The sequence below is a fragment of the Rosa chinensis genome, chromosome 1 (genome assembly GCF_002994745.2).
Source record: "Rosa chinensis cultivar Old Blush chromosome 1, RchiOBHm-V2, whole genome shotgun sequence".
Classification (NCBI taxonomy): Eukaryota; Viridiplantae; Streptophyta; class Magnoliopsida; order Rosales; family Rosaceae; genus Rosa; species Rosa chinensis.
Genome location: NC_037088.1, coordinates 57,775,920 through 57,786,646, shown reverse-complemented (window position 1 = coordinate 57,786,646; position 10,727 = coordinate 57,775,920). Strand labels below are relative to the sequence as shown.

The 10,727-nt window shown below is 38.3% G+C and overlaps 2 long non-coding RNA genes across 4 annotated transcripts; both read left to right on the top strand.

Annotated features, from left to right (window-relative positions):
- The first annotated feature begins 6,498 nt into the window (after positions 1-6,498).
- On the top strand, positions 6,499-7,827 carry LOC112182176. Of its 2 annotated transcripts, none has more exons than XR_002929311.2 (3): positions 6,499-6,682; positions 6,911-7,169; positions 7,674-7,827. It is a non-coding gene; the product is annotated as an uncharacterized LOC112182176 (long non-coding RNA). The 2 variants fall into 2 exon arrangements; XR_002929312.2 differs by having other exon boundaries at positions 7,615-7,769.
- Positions 7,828-8,376: 549 nt separating this feature from the next.
- LOC112182416 lies at positions 8,377-10,084 on the top strand. 2 transcript variants are annotated; one of them, XR_002929435.2, is made up of 4 exons: positions 8,377-8,394; positions 8,906-9,043; positions 9,467-9,670; positions 9,924-10,084. It is a non-coding gene; the product is annotated as an uncharacterized LOC112182416 (long non-coding RNA). The 2 variants fall into 2 exon arrangements; XR_002929434.2 differs by having other exon boundaries at positions 8,380-8,394; positions 8,833-9,043.
- The last annotated feature ends 643 nt before the right edge of the window (positions 10,085-10,727 follow it).

The window sequence follows — 10,727 nt, the reverse complement described above, 5'->3', positions numbered from 1 at the left end:
GTGGCATAGGCGTTTGGGTCTTCCATCTTTTAGAGTTGTGAAGAAGTCCATGCATTCATTATTTCTGGGAGTTAGTGAGTTTAGCCTGCATTGTGAAACTTGTGCTTTGGCTAAGAGTCATAGGTCTAGTTATCTTTCGAGTTTTCACTCTAGTACTATGCCTTTTGAGTTAATTCATTCAAATGTATAGGGTCCTTCTACACATTCTACCCTTTCTGGAATGTGATATTTTGTGTTATTCATTGATGACTTTACTCGATTATCCTGGGTGGTTTTACTTAAGTCCAAAGATTCTGTTTTCTCTGCTTTTACAACATTCCATAAGCTTGTTCGTACTCAATATGATGCTCATGTTAAGGTCTTTAGTTTCGATAATGGGGGTGAGTTTGTCAATCATTCTTTTCATGAATATTTCTAACACCATGGCATCATACATCAAACTTCATGCCCACAGACACCTGAGCAAAATGGGGTGTCTGAACGGAAAAATCGTCATCTTCTGGACATGGCTCGGTCTCTTCTACTTAGTGCTAACATGCCTAAGTATCTTTGGGGAGAGGCTGTATTGTGTGCTTCTCATCTAATCAATCGTCTTCCATCTGTCCCTCTTCAAGGTCGTGTCCCACTTGAGTACCTGTCTAACTATGTTTCTATTCCATCTTCTAATACTCTTTGTACATACCGCCTATATTACATACCGCCAAGCATAATCAACGACCTCATAGGTGGGCCCCGCGGCATGGTTAGCCCCGCCTATGACATGCATCCGGTAGACCGACACCCGAGCTACGTTGCCATGGTGGAGGTCGGCCGGTATCTAGTAGGGAGGCTACTCTCCCATGCTCTCCAAAAGGCTTCAAGAGAAGCAATATGTGTATTATGTCCCACATCGGAAATGTAAACTAGATGGGGACTTCCTTTAGCTATAAGAGGAAGTCTTCCCCTCCTTAGAAGGGATGGATCCATGATCCCTATACTTGTATCACTACAAAGGTCACTTGGCCTCACTCATAGTAGAAATACCTAAGTGGACGTAGCTTTGCCTCAAGGGCAAGGTGAACCACTATACATGCTTGTGTCTCTCTCTCTCTCTCTCCCCATCATGATCCGTACTTAGTTCCTGTTCCGTATTCCTCAGTAGAAACACTCTTCTTGCTTGTGTCTTTGATTGTATTGCTTATGTTCATCTATATAAGAATCAGAGGTCAAAGTTGGATGCTAAGCCCTTAAGTGTGTGTTTGTGGGGTATGGTTCTCATCAAAAAGGTTACAAATGTTATCATCCTCAATCCCAAAAGTTTTATGTCACCATGGATGTTACGTTCAGTGAAGATGCGTGTTATTTTTTGCCTCCTGTGACTCCTCGTCAGGGGGAGAAGTCTTGTTATTATGAAGATTTGTTTAGTGGGCAAGATGGGAGACTAGCATCCGAGTTCTCAAGGCTGGAGTGTTTTGGAACGAAACTTGAAAAAGAGGACAACAGCCCACCGAACAGAGAAGAGAATTTGGGTAGTCAGCTACTGACCAGTTTACCGAATCAGTCTAACCGGTCGGTTGAAGAGGAAGTTTCTGATTATGTTTCCGATGAAATTCCCGATGTCACCAATGCCTTTTTGAACAGTTCTTCTGTCTCTCCCTCTCCTTCAGTGGTCTCGCCTGCTCAATCATCACCCGAGGTATGTTCTAATCCTACTTTATCTAATACTCCTTCTGTGTCAGCTAGTGTTCCTTCTTTTGTGTCATATATTGTTCCCACCAAAACTCTGCCTAGTCGTTCCACCCGTGGTCAACCCCCGAAGCACTATGAACCTACTCTAAATGCCAAAGCTAAATACCCCATTGCTAATTATGTGTCGACCCATAGGCTGTCTAAATAGTATGTAGCCTTTGTGAATCAATTATCTTCTGTGTCTCTCCCTAGTAAAGTGCAGGATGCAATGAGGGATGAGAAGAGGATGCAAGTAATGACAGTCGAAATGGATGCTCTTGAGAAGAATTGTACGTGGGAGCTAGTATCATTACCACCCGGGAAGAAGACAGTTGGTTGTCGGTGGGTGTATACCGTGAAACACAATTCAGATGGATTGGTGGACAGGTACAAGGCAAGACTAGTGGCTAAAGGCTATACTCAGAAGTATGGAGTGGATTATGATGAGACATTTGCACCAGTGGCCAAAATTAACACAATTCGGGTACTTCTTTCGTTAGCTACTAATCTTGATTGACCTTTACAATAGTTTGATGTTAAGAATGCATTCTTGCATGGTGATTTGCATGAAGAGCTTTATATGGATTTGCCTCCTGGATATGGTACTTCTACTGGAGAACAGGTGGTGTGCAGATTGAAAAAATCTCTTTATGGTTTGAAGCAGTCTCCCAGAGCTTGGTTTGGCAGGTTCACCAAGTTCATGAAGAAAATTGGCTACCAGCAAAGCAATTCAGATCACACCTTGTTCCTTAAACATCGGTGTGGTAAAGTGACTGCCTTGATTATTTATGTTGATGACATGGTTGTGACAGGTGATGACTTTGAGGAGATTCAAAGGTTACAAGGTCAGTTATCTTTAGAATTTGAGATGAAAGATTTGGGTAATTTGAAATATTTCTTGGGAATTGAAGTTGCTCGTGGGAAGGATTGTATTGTGTTGAGTTAGAGGAAATATGTTCTCGAAAATGACATTTAAAAAGAATTGTACTGTACTTTTTTCGAAAATGAAATTGAACCACACTAACCAGACTCCCATAAAAGGTGCAAGGTTCACCATTATGGGACCCAATCGTCATAATGTCACTATCCTGTGTGGTCTGGTATTGCTCAATCCGTTTGACGGACCACCGAATATCATTTGCCATGCACCCTATATACTGGACACTGCGCAGGTCTGCACCATGTGCTAATGAATAAATCTCTTCAGAAATCAATCCTTCATCATATAATGTCTTAACACGACTTAGAAACCATTGTTGAAACTCTTCCATATGTCTCTGATCTATGTTTTCAGTACTATTTTTTTCAGGAGTTCCACGTGCTCACTACAAAACACAATTGACTGTTAGTATTTTCTTTATTTCAAGATATTCTAAATAAATAAAGTAGATTATCAATCACATACCTTCTAAACTCTTCAATCTCATCGCAATTATTCAAGATAAACCAATTTGCTTGTTTCAATTCTTCCTGTGATAACTCAACCATTACCCCTTTTCCAGTTGGACGTACTCGTTGAGCGAAAACAGAAATTTTTGCGTTGGGTTCACTCCCTGACTGGTTTCGTTCAGGGCGATTGAAGGCTGTCTCGACATCTTCAAGATACATTGAACAAAATGTTAATGATTCATACGAAATATGAGCCTCAGCAATAGAGCCTTCTGGTCGTGCTTTGTTCCGCACATATTTTTTATATGTTCCCAGCAACCTGCGAATAATTAAAAAAAATCTTAGTTTATGAATGCAAACTAGGAAAGTTATATATATATATATATATATATATATATTACACACACATATAGACACATAAATATACTATAAATTAGTTCCAAAAAAAAAAAAAGAAGCTAGTTTACGAATGCAAACTGGGAACAAAATATGTTAGTCTACGAATCCAAGTTAACTAGGAAAAAAATATGTTAGTGTACGAATCCAATTAAACTAGGGAAAAAATATGTTAGTCTACAAATCCAATTAAACTAGGGAAAAAATATGTTAGTCTACAAATCCAATTAAACTAGGAAAAAAATATGTGTTAGTCTACGAATCATATTAAACTAGGAAAAAAATAAATATATATATAAAAAAAAGTGCAAGGAATATATATATAAATAAATATATAAATTAGGAATATATATAAAAAATTCTAGTTTACGAATGCAAGTAAACTAGGAATATATATATAAATAAAAGTTCAAGGAAGAAAGTGCGTTACCTCTCAATTGGATACATCCAACGGTATCCCACTGGGCCAGCAAGTTTAGCCTCGCGTGGCAAGTGCACGGCTAAATGAACCATAATGTCAAAGAATGCTGGAGGGAAAATTTTTTCTAGTTTGCATAATATCAGTACAATCTCCACCTCCCACCTATCCAGATCTGCAATTTTGAGTGTCTTTGCGCATATCTGCTGGAAGAAATATGATAGTTCTACAAGTGGAGCATAAATCTTTTTCTTCAAATGTTTTCGTATTCCAACAGGAAGAACTCGTTGCAATAGCACATGACAATCGTGACTCTTTAAACCCGATATCTTCCGGTCATCTAAATTCACATTGCGTGATATATTTGCCGCATAACCATCTGGAAATCTAACTGACTTGAGGAATTCACATATAAATGTACGTTGAGACGGTGTGAATACATATTCTGCATGAGGAAAATCGACCTTATTTCCGTCTTGCTGCACCCACATATCTTTCTTAATATTCATTTTTTGCAAATCTAGCCTTGCCTTGTATGTGTCTTTTGATTTCCCTTCCATATGCAATAATGTTCCAACCACGCTATCACATATATTTTTCTCAATGTGCATGACATCTAAATTATGTCTGATTTTCAATTTAGACCAATACTCCAGCTCAAAAAAAATACTTCGCTTAGTCCAATTTAGCTCATCATCAGTTCTCTTCCTCTTCCTATCCTTATTATTTTTTGGATGTTTACCTGATTTTCGCGGAATAATGTAGTCACACTGACGAAGTATGTCATCACCAGAAAATTCTCTAGGGGGAGGTCTCTTCTCTACTTTTCCGTCAAAAGTATTTTTGTTGGTATCTATCCATAGGTAAAAAACGCCGGTGTCTAGTGTATCCAATCTTACTTGTCAACTTCTTGTATGATGTATCTCTATTACAAACCGGACATGCCAAAAAACCTTTGGTGCTCCAACCAGACAAATTTGCATAAGCTGGAAAATCATTGATGGTCCATAACACAGCTGCACGCATGGTAAAATAAGATTTAGTCATCTTATCATAAGTCTCAACACCCTTCTCTCATAGCTCCTTAAGCCCATCAATTAACGGACGCAAAAATATATCAATATCTTTTCCCGGTGATTGAGGTCCTGAAATCAATAATGTCAACATGGAGAATGGTTTTTTCATGCATTTCCATGGGGGCAAGTTATACGGAACCACCACCACATACTATAAGCAGTACTCATGTTCCCAAAAGGATTGAAGCCGTCAGTTGCAAGGCCTAATCTGACATTTCGTGGATCTTTCGCAAAATCAGGGTACATCTTTATCAAACTCTTTCCAAGCTACAGAGTCTGCTGGATGCCTCATCTCACCCTCCACATCAACTCGTTTATCTTTATGCCATCTCATGTCATTCGATGTGTGTCTAGATCTGAATAATCTTTGTAACCTTGGTTTCAATGGAAAATATCGCAACACTTTCTGAGGAACCTTTTTTTTCTGTTCACGATCACTATTCTTATATCGTGGCTCATTGCACACCTGACATTTGTCTTTCCCTTCATTCTCTTTGTAGAACAAGGCACAATCATATTTACAAACATGAATAGTTTCATACCCCAAGCCAATACTTTTAAGATCTTCTTGCAAGCATAATATGATTCCGGAATATTATTTGGCTTCGGACACATCTTCTTCATCATTTGCAACAAGGTATCAACAGACTTGTTGGTCCAGAGATTGTCAACTTTGCAGTGAATCAACTCCACAACAAATGTTAAAACTGAATATTCTGGGCAACCAGGGTAGAGTTCTCGTTCAGCTTCTTGCAATAACTTATCGTAGTTATCCTTATCTTCATTATGAACACCGATAGTATCGTAAGCCCCTTGGGTATCCTGATTTCCTGATGTATCATCTATATCGTCGTCTTCATCCTCCCCTATATCATCTCTATCTCCCGTTACATGTGCATTACCCATTGGAAAAAGATCGTTCATCATATCAAAAATACTTGTATTGTGTTCAGATGCATCAACTGGGCTATTCGGAATAGTTTGACTCCGCACTTCATTATGTTCTCCGTGATATATCCATGGGTTATATGTTGTTACCATGCCATTTTTCAATAAATGGATCTTGACCACGGTTAAAGGGTGTGAATTTGTGTTATTGCACTTCATGCACGGACATGAGATCTGATTATTCGCATTCACATGATGCTTCCCAACCTCAAGAAAAGAGTTAACCCCTTGTTTATACGCATTAGTAAACCGATAATTTGGATCTGAACCCCACTGAATCCACGCCCTATCCATTCTTGTTGCGTCAAATTATTAAGAAGTTTTCACTGCTCCTCACTGAATTTTTTACAAATCGAAGAGATTGATTGAAATATGGGACTGCCGTGAGAAGAAACAAACAGTCAAATTCTAAACTCAATGTTTATTGCTTTTTGTTCTTGTTGTTTCTGTTATTTATATTTATTTCTTTACTCTATTTCCGTGAAGGTGGGGAATTCTCAGTCGGGCCAACATATCTTTTCCTTTGTGAAATAGGTTTTATGGAGGACCTAATCCATCCCGTCCCGCACACTCACCGCCCGCCACCCCCTCTCTCATGGCCCCCTTCATCATCGGAGCATCCGGAGAAATTTTTCTGTCAATTGATGGACTACGAAAGCTCGTCTGCTAATTTACCATATGCCCACCCTTCTCAATGAGATTTGGAACCCCAACCCCAATCTCAAATGCCCACTCTTCTCTTTGAAAGGTTCGTTCTTTGTTGTTTATATTTCATGGGTTTTTTTTATTAAATTTCATTGAAATTATGGAACTTTGATCAATTATTGGAATCTCTCTTTATCAATTTGGTTGCGATTCTGTTTTGGATGATGGTTCTGTTGGAGGGTATATGCTTGTTTGGAAGAAGAAGAACAAAACTAATTAGATTCGATTGTTATTGCCTAGGTATGACTGATACAGCAAAGTTCATTTGCAGGACTGATGCCTCACTCTTTGCTGTTTCTTCCACTTCTATTTTATTAGTGGAATGGGCATATTGACGTGTAGGTGAAGCCTACAACTTGAATTCATATACTGAGTCCATGTACCCGAGTCCATGTACTTGAATTCATTTACAGAATCCATGTACTTGAATGTTGCCGATGCTTCAAAGTTATCATCAGGGTGGAGTAGATATGCCGAATTCACCTTGACTATCGTTAATCAATTTAACAGTGACAAGTCGATAACAATAGGTATTTTTCTTCTTTACTTTACTCTCTTCTTCATCTTGTTTGTCTATCTCACTTTTATGCTTGTGCCTTTTGTCTCTTATTCGATTGCAAACTGATTTCTTAATACAGTAGAATGATTCTACTTTAGATTGCAACTCAATGTCCGATTGCCTTTTCTTTACATAAAGCACTATGTTATTCTGCTGTTTGTCTCAGTCTTATAAGTCAACCAAACACTATCTGGTTTGTTAAGTTTTGTAACACTCTTCTTTCGCGGACTTGTACTTGCTGATTGAAGGTTCACTTGCTCTATAATTATAGAATATATGCACTGAAATTTGTTCTAATCATGCAACTTATTTGAGTCTTCCAAGGATACCAGACCCTTTATTATGTTTTTGTATGACTGCTTGATGAGCTGTTCATTTGCTTTCGATGTTGTTTTATCCTTCATCTTGATTTACAGACACTCAGCATCAATTCAGTGCAAAAATAAGTGATTGTGGCATCATTCATTAATTTCAGGGGATTAGGGAAAATAGATAAAGCTTTTGTTCCACTGCTGGAAGAAGTCTGTTTGTGGCATCCTTCGTTGATTAGCTGCCAAAGGAAAAGAAGTCGCATGTTTAGTGAATGGGCATTCACAGCTTTATTAGTAAATTTCTACTCCTTCTAGGCTTAAGCTCTATTTCAGTCCTGGTTACATGTTTTGCTAATTGACATACTAGAACTGGGAATCACATATTCACAAATTTGAAAGTCTCCTTGCTCAGTCTTATTAGCATGCTTGAATTCATTTGTAAACATAAATATACTTGGTATTAAACTTATGTTTGTTGATCATAAGTCAAAGCATGTGTAAAGAAACTTCTTTTTGAGTTCATTCCTTTTAGTAATTCCGAGGAATGAACAGGAATTGGATTTATGATCTTTTTAGATATCAGGACTGACTTGCAGTAGTACAAAAAATGGTCTATACTTCTGGTCTTAAGAGGGGAGCAGACTGATCAATTGATCAGTTTTTGAATTGCACATGCATCACTTCCAAATTCAGGCAGTGGTGGATAGGATTTGTATTCGGAAATTAATGCTGTAGGGATATCCTCCCCAGTCCTCATAACCTTGAGTTTGATCCTGAATATGATAACGATTCTGAACAGTTATTGGCTGATATGGAATTTAAGGATAATGACACTGAGGATGAACGTGAGCTGAAGTTAAGAGTGCTGCGAATCTATTCAAAGAGGTACTTGGTCACTATAAGTTAAATAGTATGTTAAATCCATCTAGACCTTCTAAATTGTGATGTAGCCAAGTGTTAGCTTAGCATGCATGGTGACAAGTGAATGGTGTAGCTAAATAAGGTTTTAAGTTACTGGTGCAATGAGGAGGGTTTGTCTGAGATATATTTTTCCTTTCCATTTACATCTCTCTCTCTCTCTCTCTCTCTCTCTGCGGTTAAGAAAATTATTTTGACGCTTTGGATATACATAGAAGTTTTTTCTTCACATATTATAGTTATGACATGGAAAAATCTTCTCTTAAAAAAAAACACAATAACTTGAAAAACTCCAAGCTATGGACACTTGTTGCCTTAAACAGTTAAACCTATTGAGTACCTTTTTGAGCATATATAAAGTTCCTATACTACCTTTATTGCTCTTTAAAATAAACTTGTTGGCAGACTTGATGAGAGGAAGTGTAGAAAGGATTTCATACTAGAAAGAAATTTATTATATCCAAATCCTTTTGAAAAGGACTTATCTCCGGAAGAAAAGGCGATATGTCGACGTTATGATGTCTTCATGTGCTTCCACTCCAAGGAAGAGCATACATAATTACTTCAAACTGTTATTGGAGAGCATCGAACTCTGAAAAGGATCCAAGAACTTAAGGTATGACTCTTGGCTGACTTTGGACTTCTATATGTATTTGATTCAATTTACCTTACTTGAGAACAAAATTCTCTTGGAATCCACTTTCAGTTACTAATGGGAATATATTGTACGCAAGCATGTTGCGTGATCTGGCTGAACTTTGTATGCTACAGCTGATTTTGGTTGGTTCAAATGTCAAATCACTCCTAACCAAAGTAATTTAATTACGGCTTACCGTCCAAACTCCAACATGTATGTCTAGTGTTAAAATTAGAATGCATAAGATCAATAATTTGTCCTATAATTGGTTTCCAGTCATCCTTAGTGCATTGTGCTCTTTCTTTTATAAGCAGTCATCATACAATCTCAGACATAAGAACCCACACAGACATGAGTATGCTTTATTGATTCTCTCCTAATTCATATAATATATTCATACAGGAAGCCCGAAATGCTGGTTGCCGTACATCGTCCGAGGCAGATAGATACCTTGAACAGAAAAGGAAAAGAGAAGCTGAAGAAAATGCTCGCAGAGCAAGGGAAAGTGGCGAGGTTGGCCCAAGTTGTTAGGGAAATCCAAATTTAAGCTCTGCCAGTGAAATGGATATATTGGGTGTTTATGGATCAGATTTACTGTCTGAAGCTGTAAGTATACATTACCAACTTCTTAGTTTTTGTCACAATGACACAATTCTGGTTGTTTTCTTTGTTATTTAAGGTTTGCCGATGGTCCTTCATGTTAATAGGTTATTTCTTTTAACTCATCATACTATCAAAAATTCTGTTGTAGGATTGGAGAAGATTGATCATGCTTTTTCATGTACCTAATATTAACTCAAGTGTCTATTGTTGTTGTACCAAGACTTCACTGAAACAATCTACTTTTGTCCTATGGCAGGAGAAACGTCTCTGCAGCGAAATGGGGTTACCCCCACCCTTTTACCTTAAGATGGAAGAAGTCATCTCAATTGAAATCTTCAGCGGCAATGTCACCAAAAGATCAGATGCCCATCACCTGTTCAAGATTGAACCTAGTAAAATTGACAGGGTCTACGACATGCTTGTGAAAAGGGGATTGCACAGTCTTGATGTGATGGGCATGCCTGGCGACTGATGTGATGCCTGGCTCCTTGCTCAGGGGGTCTACGACATATTCACAACTTTGAAAGTCTCCTTGCTCAGTCTTATTAGCATCCTTCAATGTAGACCCTCTTTTGAGTCTCTTTAGCTGGAGACCCAAACAGCTAAAGAATAGGTTATCCCTCCCTTACTTTATTGGTATGTATCGTTTAAGTTTGATTTGAAGTTATTGATTCCGGTGGAGAAATTCGTGAAACATGTTGAACAGAAACGTTCTACTATGCAATGTTATCCCAGTAAAAGTCTGTTAACGTTAGAGATTGAGCGGGAACTCTAGTTAGCTTTAGTGAGAGAGAGAGAGAGAGAGAGAGAGAGAGAGAATGACACAAGCGAAGTATAGTGGTTCACCTCCCGCCTTAGCGGGAGACTACGTCCACTTGAAAGCTTAACTAGTGTGTGTTGAGCCTTGCAGCCTAACATGATTACAAAGTGTGTGGTGGGATTGGATTGTAATGGAATGAATGGTGTTTAAGTGGGAGGAGAGTTCCTTTTATAGGTGAAGGAAGCCATCTCCTTTACATTGTTTTCGATGTGGGACAAGCAACCACCATTTCTAGTCTAG